A 16,854-nucleotide genomic window follows, 5' to 3' on the forward strand; every position below is an offset into this window, starting at 1 on the left:
ACATGTTACTATGAATAGCAGACTAGCTTTCTCCCTATCTCCTGCAAAGCTAAAAGAAGAGCTTGGAAGAAAGCCAGACTTAATTGTGTTTTTGTTTAGTGTCTTCTCAAGTCCATCAAGCCAGAACCCCCTAGGTGCTTGGCAATTGAAAACCAATTCTTGGCCCCCAGGTCCATGGCTAGGGTTTATGAGGAGCATTACTGGGTTTTTATGATATGACTATGTTGCATTAGAAATTACAGGTTCTTGACAAATGACCTACTTAGAACAAATCTACACTCTTCATCTTTATCTGCATCATTTTGTTTGGAAAATTCTCATTGCTCCAGGGGCAAGGCAAGAAAATAAGGACTATCGTATAGTCTTCTGTTCCTGCCACATTGGTCTTTTCCCCACAATTCTATGAGGTGAGCAAGGCTAGGATTAGTCTCCTCATTTTATGGCTAAGGAAATTGAAACTCAGAGGATTGCTTTGATTGACTTAGATCAGTGCTACCTCTTAAAAGTGATGTGCTAGGAAGTGCATAACATATAGAGTTAGCTGTTTTAAGCTCACCCTTACCAAGTGGCCTTGGGCAAGCAGTTCGTTCTAAAGATGCCTTCTGCTCTTTGCTTCTATCTAGGTCTGGTTATAAAAATTAGTCAAGATAGCAGAGACAACTAGGCAGATGTCACTAGATAACTCTGGCTAGATTGGCACTGAACCACTAATTGGCAATTCAGATACATCTATTTGACCTACAGTAAGTCCACCCGGATAGCATATCATCCAGGGATGTGTGAGAGGTCTTGCCAAATGCAGAAGAGTGGCCCTAGATTCTATGGTCCTTCATGCCATATTTGGAGGTTTTCTTTTTGTAGATTTATCTGGTCATATTTAAGACTAGGCCTTGAGCCTAGTTCTCACAGTCATCCCAAAGGATGAAGAAGAATGCTTTGGATAAACCTCTTCTCATTTTGCCTGAACTGTGGTAAAGATTGTATGCCTCTGGAACTTTATCCGTTTTACTCCAAGTGGCTCAGACTACTGGGAAAAAGGGTGTGGAATAACAGATATAGGGAGACAACCAGTAGCTTGTCCAAGGCTAGAGAGGGACTAGCTAGGATGAGAAATCTGTAGGTGCTAATCCACATGCACATGTATGCGCACTGTCTTTTTGTTGTGATGGTGGTGGTGGGAAGGACCAGAGTTAGTTCATGGTGCTTAAACTGAGAAAGTCAGTGGATGAAAATGAGAACCAATAAGCATTGAGCCCACACCCTCAGAGTACTACTGGGGAAACTGAGGCCTGGGGAGAGGCAAGGACTTGCCCAAAGTCTGAGATTGGTCCTTGACCCTTGTCCTGTTTCTCTGTTCGGCTCTTGGCTGCTAGACCTCATAGATGTGAGGCCCCTTGGATAAATGGAGTGGTGGCTAAGCCTCTTGGGAAAACCACCTATGGCCACCACATTCAAGAAGTGACAGAGATGAAATTTGAACCTAGGTCCTTTGACTTGCTTAGGAGCAGATTGACCCAGGTGTCTTAGAGGAAAGCTATTAGAAACAAATTGTGGGAGGGGAAAATTGGTTAAGCCTTGCTGTCTCTGCCCATACCCACACATACACACACACTATAGGTCACATGTGATGCACGCTTACACTCAGACACATTGGTATATTTGGGATACACACAGGACAAACGTGTGGGGTACACTTTCAAATTGACACACTTGGAGCACACACTGTTGGTTAACCATGGGGCACACTCACGCTTGCACATACTCAGCACAGGTAGGGTACACACACACAGACGTACATGAGGCATGGTTATGCAGATTTATGTGTGTGGACACATGGAAGCATATAAAATACACTTGCACACCCACATAGGGCACCCTGAGATGCACGCTCAGATATGCTCCTATCCCCAGGACACACATGCCTATCCCTGAGGTACATACTCCTAAGGACTTACTTGGACAAACAACCTTTCACCCATGATACACATTTGAACACACCTATTTGACACACTCACATGCCTCACATACCCCTGTGGGATACACTCTAATGCAGAGCACGTCCTACCCCTAAGACCAGTCAGTTCTTTCTGTCTTCCAAGTGGGCATGACAGGGCACTGACCCCAAATGGTGGGCCTCTATCAGTTTCCTCTGGCTCCCCCTTCTTTATCCCTGAAAGTGGGCTTCAGAGGGCAGTGAGCTCAGGAATAAAATGGATACTCAAGGTTGCCTGTTAGTTATAGCAGGCTCCACAAGGCAAAAAAAAAAAAAAAAACTGAGCCACAAATGTTGAGTTAAGAAGCAGATGGAGAAGATAAATTGACATTGATCAATGCAGAAAACTTAAGCCTGTTTCTCCATCCTCCAGTCCACTTAAGAACCGTAATGGAATGATATGATTGTGAAGTCATGTTCTATACAACCTAAAGTAACTGAATATTAAAGTTTGTTTTTCTTGGGAATAAAGTAACAACTTGGACCAGAGCAGGTATATCTAAATTGTGGGTGGGAGGATGTGAGGGGAAGTAGTAGAATGCGTAAAGAGGGGCAGAGGCCTAGCCTCTCATGGGTCAGTGGTGGTTGGAAGGAGTTGCCACATCCTTGATGACCACAACCCTGCCCCTGGGCACAGCAGCTTGGGCCATCTGGCCTCACTAATGAGGGCCTGCTATTTTTAGATTTTCTCAAGCTGGAAACCAGGTCAGGGTGTCGTGGGGAGGCCTTTCAGGCCCTTGGTACCAAAGGCTGGAGGTGGAAGGAGGGCTCTGTAGACTGGGTCTGGATGAAGGGTGGGAAGCAGTGAGACAGGTAGCTAGAGTGTGTCAGGTTTGTCCTGGAGCAGCAGCCTCCGAGTCCCAGTGAGTTACTGTTGACTGTGACAGCCTCATGCCCATTTCTCATCTTTGGACTTGAGATCAAGAAACATGAATTCCAGTCACTACTCAGACACTTAGGGTGTGCCTCAGTCAGGTTGCCCTCCTCTGTCTGGGTCTTATTTGGTCTATAGGTAAAATATCCAGTATTGCCCTCAGAAGCTGGCAAGGCTCAGATAGGCTAAGAGTTGAGAAAATACTTTGCAGTTGTCTTATTCTTCACTCACAAAGCTGTACCTCTCCTATCCCTAAGCTGATCTCAATGCCTGCCAAGAACTGGGCCTGACTCGTATCAGAGTAGCCATAGAAAGAAAAGACCAAAGAGGGGGCCAAGGGAAGGTAACCTCATGGGGTCAGGTTGATCAGAGTCACGCTGGGGTCACCCACACTCATACAGATGCTTCTCAATACGAGGTCAATCCCTTCCCAGAAAACAGGTTTGCAACATTTCGGTAATCATATAGCTTCAACTCCTCAGGAATCCTATGTAGTGAGGGAAAGTAGGGGGCATCAGGAGCAAAGACTTCTTAAACTAAGAAAAGCAAGGTCGGGCTATCTGTACCTGCCAACTGCCAGAGGAAGCAGCCTAGAGTACCAGTTCTGACTCTGAGAGAGTGCCTTTTTCTAAGTTTTGTGCTCAGGGCCATTTCATCTGCTTTGTTGAGGGGTAGGTGAGGAACTCGACTATGGAACCTAAGTTCAGATTTTTCTTCACCCCATAATTGTGAGCAAAGTTCTTCTGAGCCTCAGTTTTCTGGTCTGTGAAATTAGCTTAACTGTAAAGTCTCAGGATTGTTGGGTATAAGAATTTATTGTGACAAAGAATGTGAAAAAGTGCCTTGTAAAATGTTGAACATGTTTTGTTGCTGTTTGGATTGTTGAGTCCATCCAGGTCATGATTACAGGTTGTTTGGAGGTAATCCAGGAGCTTGTCCTCACTTTATTACTCCACTCCTTCCCCGTACCTTCTTTTGAGCCAATATTGTCTCTATTTTACAGATGAGATACTGAGGCTCAGCGAAGGGAGGGACCAGCCTGAGGATACAGGATTAGGTAGTAGGGGATTCAAGGCTAGAAGCTATGCCTTCAGACTGTTAAGTGTTCTTTCCATGGCCCCAAGCTATCAACTAATGAATTCCAGCGCTAAAGGAAGCTGCTGGTGACAGCTTAAGTTAATATATGTTAAAAATTTATGTGTGTCTCTGACACATAGCAAGGAAAGAGGGCTCTCAGGGGCCCTGCCTTCCCCAGCAGTGCCATGCTTGCCCATGAGAGGCACACTGGCTGACCCTTCATCCCTTCCACGGCAACTCACGTCCCACTCGTCTCCTGCATGTTGGAAGCAGTGAAGCATTGGAGAAGATGCTAAGCTGTTGTGAGGGGAATTGTGCTGCCTGTTGAAGCCACTTCAAGAAGATCCCTAAAGGCACTTGATTCAACTTGCCCCCCGCATCTCCTCACAGTTTCCTGGGTACAGAAGGTCTGTGTAGCTGACCTGTCTAAGGGGTTAGGCTAAAAGGTATCTAAGAAGATAATGTTTGAGGGCTTTGATCTGTGGAGTATTTTGCCAACTCTTGAGGGACAAGATAGTGGAAAACCAAGAACCAAAACTGAGAGAGTCCCTTGAAACCATCTGGGCTGATTCTCACCTAACCTCCATGACTTTTTCTCCCTTAGTGTGCTGTTCCTTGTGGACCACAGACTCTCGAGCTAGGGCAGGTTTCCTAGAACCTTTCTAGCTTTTACCTTTTTGAACCCAGAAGAGGGTGACTAGGCACATTGAGACGGAGTGAAGAGATGGAAGAATCTGTGGAGCTCAGGCCTTGGGTGCTAAGCATTGGGGAAGGGTTTTTGTGTCGTTTCATTTGTCCTGCCTCTAATACATTATTTTCCTATAACCCACTGATTGGCTGTGGAAGTCTAACCCAATATGTGGCTATTTTCATTTGTGCTGCTAAAACCTGTAGAATGACTGTAGTACTGGCCTTTCTGGGGCATTGGACCAGCAATATTGGGGGGGGTAGGGAGACTGGAGGAAAAAAGGAGAGAGACGCCTTCCGTTCTTCACGTTTGAGAGCCCAGAGAGGTGGATAGGGAAGGGTTAGCTGACAAAGCCCTGCCAAGAAGCAGCCAGTTTCCTCAGTTCTGTTGATCCTAGACACCTCATTTTTTTATTATTTTATTTTTGAATAGGAAATACATTCACATTGTTAAAAATTCAAAAGGTACAGGAGGGTGCACAGTGAAAAGTCTTCCTCTCCCCCCTGCTCTTCAGCCACTTGGCTTCCTCTGCAGAGCCCACCAGTGAGTCCTTCCAGAGAAATCTTCTATGGCTATATAAGCATATATATTAATATATTTCTTTTTCTCTTTTTTATGGTAATACACTATCACGCTGTTGTATACCTTGTATTCCTTGGAGGTTCTTTGACCACATAGGGGCGTGAGGATGTGCTGTGGACAGTAGAGGTTAAGAGCACTGGTTTTAGAGCAAACTACCTGGGTTTTGGTTCTGGCCTTGTGTGGCCTTCAGCAATCACTTCATCTCTCTGAACCTTGGTTTTCCCATTTTTAAAATGAGGATCTAATAAGATAGTATGTGTAAAAAGTTAGATTTGTCTCTGACACATAATAAGCATTCAGCAAATGTTAGCCATCTTTTCTTAGGAGAAAAACGTTGGACTTTGAGTCAGAAGGTCAGAGTTCTATTCTGGCCTCCACTCCTAGATAGCTGAGTGACTTTCTTTTTCCAAGCCTGTTTCCTTATCTTTAAAATGTAATGTCTTATTCCTACTCTGCTTATCTCCCAGAGTTACTGGGAGGATCCGGTGAGCTCATGAATGTGAAAGCAACTTAGAAACTATAATGTGCGAAGCACATGGAATTGGTACTGCTTAATCTTTTCATAGAAGCTACTTTGGATGGCTTGAGCCCAATGGCGTGACCAGGGTGAAGGCAGTGCCTTTTCTTCTGGCAGTGGAACCCAAAGGCCATCCCTGTACTAGAGTTCTATTCTGGGTGGAGGTAGCCCATCGCAAAAATTTGAAATAGTCAAGTTTTGTCTTCTGACCTTTCTTATCCCACCACATCCCTCTCCTGACTTCCTTGTTTCCATGTCTTCTTTGACTCCCTTTTGTTGCCTTTGCCTACCCTCTATCTCTTATCAAAACCTGCTTTTAGAAGCATCTGTCAAAGGTGACCCCAGCTTGCCATTTGAGATAACCTAGTCCAACTAGCTCAGAGAGGAGGCTAGATCAGCTCAAGTTCATACTGCAAGTCAGCAACCAAGCCTGGCCTGGAGTCCATTCTTCCCATCCCATTGTTTTTTTTCACTAGTATTTGCATTTTAGTGTGAACTAGTATTTGAGATTCCTTAGAGAGATTTGGTAGTGAGGGAGATTCTGGAAGTGTCTCTAATTAGCTCTCATATGGAGGTGTTCTTACCTCTTCATTTCCAAGGTCACGCTTGTTTGGGATCCTGAAGGGAAGGAGAGAGGCAGGTGCTGGTTGTAGCGCTAAAGGGATGATGTCTGTACGGCAGAGGGAGGAAAGAGCACAAGAAAATGTCTAAAACAATGATCTCTGGAATGAAGCTCAGGGAGAAAATGTTAGAAGTTCTTTATATATTAAATTGTTAATCTCATCATTGTTTAGTTGCTATTTTTGTGGAGATTTTTCTAAGACATAATTATTAGTAGTCTTTAGATACTGGGGTAGGTGTTCATATTTTTTAACCAATTGACAATTTTTAACCAGAAACAGTTGAGAACTCTCTGTCTAAAAGACTGTAGGCTTGGTTTCTAAACTTTGCTCTGCTGCTAACTAGCTTGACACATTAGGCAACTTCTCCTCACCGGACTGTTTTCTAATCTTTAAAATGTTGGACTGGACTAGGTGTGCTAGCTCTTGGGAGTTTCTAATCCCGACCTTCTCTGAGTGTAAGAACCCACTGTCTTTCAGGCTCTAGAACCTGAGACAGTGTCAAGAAGAGTAGGTTCAATCCCTAGCACTTTACTGGATGCTTTGTCCCTCAGTCAGCTGCCCTGGGTCTCTTCCCTTCTCTGTGCCCCCACCTCCTCTACCTAGCCCAGATAGGCAGAACATGCTTTTATGTAAGGCTGGCTGACCTACTTGAAGTTCTTTTGTTACAAGCACAGCCACTTTTCCTGCAGTCACAGACTTGATGCTGTCCCTCCTGGCCCTGAGGGTGGGTCTAATTTGGCTTCTCTTGTGTCCCCTCTGGCAGCCTAGGTCTAGGTATTGCATCCCTCTGTCTGAAGTCTTTAATGACACAATCTGAAGGGAAGCCAGCTCAGCCAGTTTGAGTCCCCTAGGACATGATCCAGTGGCTGCTCACTGAACACCCTTGCCATCTGCTCATTCACCATTTACCGTGTCTTCCAGGAACCCTGGATTGTGCTAGACTTTGTCAGGAGAAACGTGGCCCACCCCTAAACAGGAAATGCTGCTGACAGGGACCAGAGGCACTGCTAAATGCCTTGGCCAACCATCTTGTCTCTCACAGTGAGGCAACAGGCAGAGGGAAATCAGTAAGCCACTAGAAACCATCTTCTACTTTTTGATGGGCTGTTTAAATGCAGATTTCCTCTTTGAGCTGTAAGAACTCCCCAAGAGACAATTACATTCTCTTTGGAAATGCATGCTAAGGCTCCCAGCCTTTGTAAGCCTGTTCCCTGGGTGGGCAAGCTCAGTAGACTTCAAGGTGGTTTAAGTTGATTGAAATATATTTATTTTTTTTCTCCAGTATCTTCTCCAGATATAGGAGCAGGTCACAGTGCTCCTGACTAAATGCTGTTCCTATTCTCACCACCTTAGACCAGATGGTCACATTTAAAGACGAAGTTAGAACCATTAGTTCCAAACTATCTCCTCTTCTGCTCCTCCCCCCACCTACAGCCCTCCTTCCCCAAGATTTTAACACGACATCTGTCAAGTGGATAAAATGACTTTCCCTTCTCTCTGCTTTGCCCACCCACCCTCTGGCTGTGGTGTTGATGAGTATAGAACTATGCATGTGGGAGGCACAGAGGACAGATTCTTCATGTAGTTCTAGCCCGTTCCTCCTACCCTTCTGTAAACCTAGAGGAGCCCCACTCCCACCCCTTCCCAGGAAACTCCAAGGCAGGCCTTTAAGTCTTAGTCCAGGAAAAGTTAAGCTTTCAGGGCTGGTCCCAGTGGAACCACAAGAAGAAATTCAAGAACTCAGGTTCAAGGCCCAAGATGGGTCTAGGCCACCTTAGGATTTGGGACTCTTTGAGCCCTCTGCCTCTCCCCTAGCCTTGGCCTGGCCATCTCTCAAGGTATGAAGGCAACAAGAGATGCCAATGGGTGGCTGGAACTTAGTACCCACAGCAAGTCCAAGAAGAAGGGCACAATGTAGAAGGCAGGAATATTTTGGAGATAGGGCCCAAGCTGGCTCAAGAGACAGGTTACCTCCAGCTTGGGATGGCATGCTTCTCACTCAACTCATGGAGAGAGCATTGCTGAGTGAATTTTTGTTGTTATTGTTTTACTAATAATTTGTCTCTTAGAGTATTGGAGGCTGACGTGGGTAGAGTGAACACAGCTCTAGGAAATTGTTTCTAGATTGTGGCATAGAAAGATGCTGCAAGGATTTTTCCTTAGGGTCATTGGGGTCCTCAGTGCTGAAGGTCAGGGCAGGGGCAGGAGTGGGGGAGCAACAGAGCAGGTGCAGACAGCCTCTCAAGGCAGACTGGGAACATCCTCCTGGACAAGCTACTGTAATTCCTCAGCCTTCCAGGAACATGACACAAGAACGAGAAGCCAGGAGACAGAGTTTTAGAGATTCTGATTTCTTCCGAATGGTCCAGTGCAGTAAGAGCAAATTCTTATACTTCAAACTCTGGCTTTATAAAGTTTAAGACACTTGGTCTCAGTTTGATTTATGATTCATAATCACTTGGGCTGCTTGTTAAAAATGCTGGGGTGATTCTGAGCAGAGTTTGTGGACCACACATTGAGAAGCTGGCATAATGGATCAGAAGCACCTGGGTGGTGCCAAAACATTCCAGAAGAAGTTGACAGTAACTCCCATTTCCAAGATATATTGGAGATGCAAGCTGATGTTTATCATATTGGTAGCTGCTCTCATGTGGGAGACTTCGGCCAACAGCATCATGGTTGGTGGTCCAGAAACATGTCTTCTCTCTTATCTTTGCAATCCTTGGCTCATTTGGCTGCATTTTCTCTAAAGGACTTATTACTTCAACAAGACCAAACTTAACTCATGAACTTTTGGGCAGCAGCTGAGTCTCACTTCAGAAACTCCTGGGCTTATTAAGTTGAGCTAGTAGCTGAAGTTTCATACCGGAAGAGTCCACTGCTAAGGTCCAGGCTAAGCAAGCAACTCCCCTTCCTTCGTGTGTTTGGTCACTGTTATAGCTGAGATCACCTTGTGACTTCCTTCGGAGGAGGCACAGAAAGAGGTGCCATGCTTGATTATTAGTCTGTAACGAATGAGAAAATGTCCTGGATGGCTTCATACCTTAAGAGGTTTGTCTCGTTTTTCCATGCTTTTAGGTCTTGGCAGGTGTGAGTTGGCTTGTGACCAAAGTACATATTGGCCTGTGGATCAGGTGATCTGGCTTGCTCTTGCTGAGCCTACCCACGTTTAGGCTCACCTTTCCAGATCAAGCCCAGCCCAGCTGGGTTTCGTGACTGCCAGGTCTGGCTGAAGCCAACAGTAGATCTTTTCATTTTATTAAAGTGAAAAATGGATGATATGATGGGACATTGAAGGAAGCCAATGCCTAATGACTCACAAATCACACACCCAAACTAGGAAAAAGATGATCATGTCATGAAAAGAGATGATGTTTGCATACTTCCTTTCAGTACATTTAGAGCCATCATCACTTGAATGCATCAATTATTCTGCTCAGAAATGAAATTATTTAGTTATGGGTGATAGAAAACTCAGATTAAAGCTGAAACCATCTGGATGTGAACTATTAAGTCATAGAGAAAAGAAAAGGCAATTCTTGTGATTTTTTTTTTTTTTAATATTCATAGTGGGGTTTTTCTTACCTGGCATCTCTTCTCCTTTCCATGATGACCATCGAGCACTTGTGCAGATCTTCAGCAAAAACAAGCTCACCCCAGAAGCCACCTTGCCATAAATCCTACCAACAATGGATTGGCCTGTAGGCCACCTGGTATAGATCATGTAAATAATTTCCTTGGCCCCATAGGATGTTCTGCAGCCTGACAGAGGTGCTACCTCTGTTGCTGTGATCTGCCTCAGAGCTTGCCTGTTTTTAGGGCTTTGGGTCCTAGAACTTTAGATGGAGGATAAAAACAATGCTGTTTATTATGGATTAAGCATATATGTTAAATCTACTGTTCACAAGTGTACACTCTGGTTGTTTAGAGAATAACACTCTGATTGACAACTTGAATAACTCTGAGTTGTCTTGTTTTCTTTTTATCCTAGGTAGAAATTAGTGAAAGAGGTAAAAGTATAGAGGATACAGGCTACAGTCATCAGGGAAGGGATTAAGGAGCAGGCAGGCCAAGATCACGCAGCTAGAAAGAGGCAGCTGAGCTCCAGTGTCCCTACACTTAACCAAGGCTAAACGTATGGCTGAATCAGAGTCACAGAGGTAGAAGTGCATCTGCCTGCAAGAAACTCAGTTTGGTCAGAGTGGAAGGTCCCTGCCAGATTTGAGACAAGGGTTGGGTCCATAGGTGGGGTGAGATTAAGGAGAGCTTTGAGAGGTTGACAGTAGGGAGCTATTGAAACTTCTTGAGCATGGATAGTGACACCAGCAAAAAAGTTTTGAGAAATATATCATTAAGGAGTAGCTTGAGGAGGAGAGAGGCAGAAATGGGAAAAATTAGGAAGGAGGGGAATGGGGCATATGATGAGTTTTACATATGTTTTATTGGCGGTGATAGTAGGTCATTCAGTGAAATGTGGACCAGGCAGTTGGAAATTTGGGACTGGAGGTGAGTGAGAGCTGATGTCACGAGAAAGGTAATTTCTTTGAGGAGCTACATGGAAAGAACAAAGAGCAGAGGTCCCCATTGACTTTTGAATGGGGCAGTTAGGGTCTAAAGTGGAAAACTTGTTCCTCAGTTTTCCCAGCCAGTCTGACTGGCCTGTACTTTAATGTGTCACCAGCAATGCCTGAGTGAGTTATATTCAGGAAGAGGCTAGTCAGCTCCAAGTTCTCATTTTTCTGAGCAGAGAGCAGTAAAACCATCCTATTAAGCCCAAAGGAGGGTGAGAAGAAATAAGCTGCAATAATGAAATTCCTGTCCTTTGCGAAGCTGTAGTGTTAGCCTCAATAGAAAGCTAGAGCTAGAAGGGACTTGAAAGATCATCTGTCTGGTTCAAGTCTATAACTTGACTGTTAAAGAAACTAAGACAGCTAAAGGGACCTGTCTAAGATTATTCAGTGAGTTACTGGCAGAGCTTCTGCCAATAGCTAGTCTTTGTTGTACACCATAGTGCCTCCTAGGTGTCATTGAAACAGCCTAAGTCACAACTTTCCAGAAATGTGGAGGATTGTTGTCCTTGAACACTTTGGGCAAGATAGCCAGAGTCTGTTTACAAGGCTTTATTAAAAAGACATATGGTTTATCTGGAGAAAGCATAATTTAGATATGCTTAAAGGGAACAAAGGAAGGGATTTTGCTCTTGCCCATGCCTAGCTATTGAAGAAGGAGAACTTCTGAGAGGATGGGGCAGGCACCAACTGAGAAAACCTTATAGAGAGGCAAAAACCCCTTCATGTCCCTCCTTGTCCTCCTGTGAAACTTCTCAGAAGGCAGGCCCAGCTCAGCTACCTTCATGGCAATTGGCAAATTTGCTGTCTCTCTCTTTTTTTTTTTTAACCTTTTCCCCTTCTGCTTCTTGCCATTAAAACTCTAATATTTCTGGCAGCCACCCAAGCTAATTTGGGGAGTGGTACTGTTCAGCTAGAAGTCAAGAGCAAGAAGAGGAAGACAAATGGTGTGACTCTGGAAAACTGGGGGAAGGTTGTGATGCCAGAGTTTTTTCCTGTGTTGGCAAGGCCTGGAATTGAGACTGCTCCTTACATGACCCAAAATACCCTTTCTCAGACGTACTAACCATAGAGGAAGGCCTCGTAGACAGGCAGAGAGCCCAACCTATGGGGTGGCGTGGAGAGTCCTGGGAAGAATGAGGCATCAGGAGAGGTAAGGGTAAAGCCTAGACTAGGAAGGACCTCCTCTAGGGTAGTGGTTCACCCAGTGCGAACCCGCAATGTAGGCATCATCTGAGAACTTTTTTGAAATGTAAGTTCTCAAGCCCCACTTCAGACCTACTAAATCAGAGACTCCATGGGCCTAGCAATCTGCCTTTTAACAAGCCCTCCAGGGCATTGAGAACTACTGCTTTAAGGTCATTCACAGGGTGGGCTGGTCTCCCTGGAGAGAGAACCAGCTGGGAGCCTCTTCTGCCTTCGTGACAGGTAGTGTGGGGGATTGGCACAAGCAAAGCCATCGAGTAAGGCCTACTAGAGATTCAGATCTGCTCTACCACTGGGTGACTGTGGGCTACTTGGTTAACCTCACAGGTTATCTTCAGTGAAAATGGAGATGTTAATGCTTAACCTTGGAGAGTTAGAGAAATTGAGATCACAAAAGAAAGCCCCTTACCCAATGCCTGGCATATGTTTTCAACAAATACAAGTTTCTCTTCCTCCCTCCTTTTTCTTCCTCCCTGTTTTACTTTATTCCTACCTTCTTCCCTCTCTTCTTTCCTTCACCCTGAAAGGGCCCACTGGCCACTCCGAGTCAGCTGTAGACACTTTTCATTGTTGGTCAGAGACCAGACTTAGAGGTCAAACTCTCAATGCCTCCAGACTATGGTGATTATATTTCCAGGTTAAAAGTCAGGGCACATAGGTCTGATAACAGATGAATCTATTTGTAGGATCAATGGGATAGAATATTTGAAATTATGATTGTCTTGGGAAATCTAGATAAAAAGGAATGGGATCTCGTTCCTTCTTTAAGAATGATATTGTGACTCTTCCCCTTCCCTATCCTCTTATTCATATCCAAAAGTGTCTTTGATGTGGGAGTGCAGAACCCTTTGTGTTCCACTCACTGGCAAGTCTGAGCAAGAGCCAACCTATACTGTACTTGGTACTGTACCTGAAATGTCCTGGGGATTGGGAATTATTTTGTTAGAAGTCCCATTAGTGCTGTTCCAAGACCAAGAGCTATTTGGGTACCTTGCTGGAGTAACCCAGTACCACCTCCTGGTTTTATGGTGGGCTTTCAGGATGAAGAGGTGGGAACAGCTGGGAAATTAGGGATTTTTGGGGGGGAGGGGTATACAGTTTAAGAAATAAAGAATTTAACTCTGATATAGCCATTCCCAAATGGCCTTTTCTTGGCTTCCTTCCTCTTCTAACTCTGTACCATTTGATAATTTGATCAGTTCCTGCTGCTTGAAACTCTTGTTCTTGACTTTTGCGAGATTATACTTCTTGGTATCCTAATTATGTGCTGACAGCTCCATTTTGGTTTGTTTCTCTGACTCCTCTTCCTCACCTCCCATTGTTGCTGTTTCCATAGATTTCTGACCTTCTGTTCTTAGCGCTTTCTTCCAGGGCACTCTTCCTTGGTTTCCACAATTTCTTCTGGGCCATTGACTCCCAAACCTGTCTAACTATCTCCCCTGACCTCTCTTGAGCTTCACATCTACCTACATGTTCCTCTGGCCCTCCACATTCAACATATTAAAGAGAAAATTTGTCATCTCTTCTTCTCCAAAACTAGCATTTCCTTGTAACTTATCCCCATGCTTTAAGGATCACACTTAGCCTTGAACTCCCCTCTCCACCAAATTAACTTTGATCTCCTCCTTTTCCTCAAACTAGTTTTGAGAACCTTTAAACAGGACACCAGCCCACCTTTCCAGCTGTCCTCCCCACTACTCCCCTTCCACAGCCTTTTCCAAATTCCACTACCAGTTTGCCATCAAATTCCCTATAGTCTTCACCTCTGAGACTTTATTTAATCTCATTCTTCTGCTTCAAATGCCTTTCCCATTCCCTTCTCTATCTGTTACCAATCCTACCCATTCTTTAAGGTCTATCTTTAAGTGCCCCACAAAACTGTTCTAGAGCCAAATAGCCACATATGATACTTCCTTCCTCTGAAGTCTTGTACTAGGCCAGCATATACCAGGCACTGTACTAGGCAGTGTAGATCCAGTGCTCAGTTCACCCACTCTACAACCCTGCCTCTGAGGCAGGTGTTATTATCTCCATTTTGCATATGAAGAAACTGAGGCCCAAGATTGTATAGCTTACAACTCTTGCCCTTGGCTTTTGTGATACTGCACTCCTTGGTATCCAGCATGTAAGCTGGCAGTTCCATTTTGTTTTTTTTCTCTGACTCTTCTATTCCTCACCTCCCATTGTCACTGCTACTTTCTAAAGTAGCAAAGCCAAGAATTGAAGCTAAGTTTGCCTGCCCTTAACCACCTTTGCATACTGCTTGGAGGGCATTCACTGTTGGTACCCAAAGGGGCTTTGATCTTCAGGTAAGGACTATGGCTGAATGACAGTGAACAGATCTTTGCACACAGTGGCAACTCACTTAGTGTTAGATGGAAAATAGATGAGCAGAGAAAAGCTCATATTTATTAAAAAACTGTGGCAATTTAAAAGTCAATTCTGTACACAAAGGGGAGATTTGAAACCAATTTCCAGCCCAAAGTTGGTTTACTTTTAAAACAACTCAGAAGATAGGTGAGGAACGTCCTCTTATTCCTGCTTGTATTTGTGACTAGAGAACACAGGAGCCCCTTACGGCTGCCAGCCCCTTCTTGAATACCCTTCCTCTCATATTTACACACACATCTGTCAGCTCTTGCTTCAATGTATTATAGCTCATGAAGCAGGTTGGAGTGTAGAATTATCCCCATTTAGCAGGTGAAGAAACTTGGACCCAGAGGCAGCATAGTTTATAAGAGCAGAGTCTAGAGCTGGACTGTGCCTGCATTTGAATTATGACTTCAATACTTATTGGCTGTGTGAATTTGGGCTAATTATTTAACCTCTCTGAGCTTCAGTTTCCTCATCTGTAATATAGGAATAATAGTGTCTCCTCAAAAGGATGTTGTGAAGCTTAAATGAGTTAATGTGTGTAAAGTGCTTAGAATAGTGCCTGCCATATAGGAAGTACTTTATATTAGCTAATGTCATCATCGTTATCATGACACCGTTAGCAAGTAGTAGAGCAAAGTCTTAAATCCAGGTATTCTCTTTCTACTACCTTCTATATCTATGGTGTTATGTCGGCAGGGAAAAATGGTCCAGGTTGGCCGTCTGGTGACTGTAGGCAAGTCACTCCTGCTATATTATACCTGATCTATAAAGTGGGGCTTAATTGTGATGATCTTTTGAAGTGCTGTCCAGTTCTGACTGTCATTGATTCCAAGTAGGCCCTGACAACAGGCTTGCCAGTTGGTTTGTGGCCACTGGATCTTGGATTGGCTTGTCCAGGTTATAGCTGGGCTCTGTAACCTGAGGGTCCAGGCACATCAAATGGACTAAATGGGGACAAGAGTGAGCCAGTTGCTGCTGGGAGAAGCCAAGCATGGAGGCCATAAAAAGAAGACTGCACTGTAGAAAGAGTGCAGGCAGTGGAATCAGCCAGATCTGGGCCTAGGGGTCCTAAAACAGCATCAAAGATAGCATCCTCAGCAGAGGGTTGGTAATTGATGCCAAGATACTATTTTGACCCTTGTTAAAAAGCCAAGACTGGACAGCCCCAATGGCCTAACGGTTAAAGTTCAGCATGCTCTGCTTTGGTGGCCCAGATTTAGTTCCCTGGCATGGAACCATACCACTCATCTGTCAATGGCCATGCTGTGACAGCAGCTCACATAAAAAAAAGAAAAAAAAGAGGAAGATTGGCAATGGATGTTAGCTCAGGGCGAATCTTCCTCACCAATTAAAAAAAAAAGCGCCAAGGATATAGCTTTAAACCACAAGCACTCATAGTGCTCTGAGTTGGGGCTGTAATGTGCTTATTGAGCTCTAGCAAAACCCAGTTGGGACCCATCTTTAGCAGGAGAAAGGAGACCTCTCTAAAAAGATTTATTATATTGAGGCCAGTGACCAGCAATTCTTCTCCACTGAAGCCAGAACAAGAAGAAATGGACTTTTAGTGCAATTGGAAGAAAGCAAGTTAAACATGAAAATGAATCTCCTAGGCAGGGGCACCAGTGACTAAAGTGGCTGTCCAAATCTCCTTCTTTTGGGTTCTTTAAGAATAAGAGCCACCTGGTTTATCATATTATGGATGGGAATCTATGAGTTCAGTATAGCTAATGAGTAGACATTGGTAGTATCATATCATGGGTATTAGAGCATATATAGTCAGAAGACCAGGCTCCATAATTTATTACTTCTGTGATTGGCCAAAGGACCAGGTCACCTCTATGAGCCTCAGTTTCCTCATTTTTAAAATATGGGTAAAGGGCTGTCCCTGTGGACTAGTGGTGAAGTTAGCACGCTCTGCTTTGGTGGCCTGGGTTTGTGGGTCTGGCTCCTGGGCGTGGACCACTCTTCAACCATACTGTGGTGCCGACTCACGTATAAAATAGAGGAAAATTGGCACAGATGTTAGCTCAGGGCTAATCTTCCTCAAGCAAAATAAGAGGAAGATTGGCAACAGATGTTAGCACAGGGCTAATCTTCCTCAGCAAATAAAAAGAAAAAAAGAAAAAAATATATGGGTAATAGACCCAGCTCATTCAGTAAGGAGGAAATGATACAGTAGATGTGAAAACACTTTGTAAACAGTAAACCATGAGGTACTTGAAAGGTGGTATTATAAAAGATCCTTTTGGAAATCTCTTTTGCATCTATGCTGAGGAGTTCCACCTATACCTTACCTTCTGTGAAAGGCACGATGGCGAGAACCCTGAGTAACGGAGGATGCCTCAGGCAG

General features: G+C 44.3%; 1 protein-coding gene across 8 annotated transcripts in view; it reads left to right on the plus strand.

The window, feature by feature from the left end:
• ARHGEF9 (Cdc42 guanine nucleotide exchange factor 9) overlaps positions 1-16,854 on the plus strand; it is a 548,669-nt gene that overhangs the window by 410,588 nt on the left and 121,227 nt on the right. The window lies entirely within an intron of this gene.

Source organism: Equus quagga, chromosome 10, assembly GCF_021613505.1.
Source record: "Equus quagga isolate Etosha38 chromosome 10, UCLA_HA_Equagga_1.0, whole genome shotgun sequence".
In the NCBI taxonomy this organism is placed as follows: domain Eukaryota; kingdom Metazoa; phylum Chordata; class Mammalia; order Perissodactyla; family Equidae; genus Equus; species Equus quagga.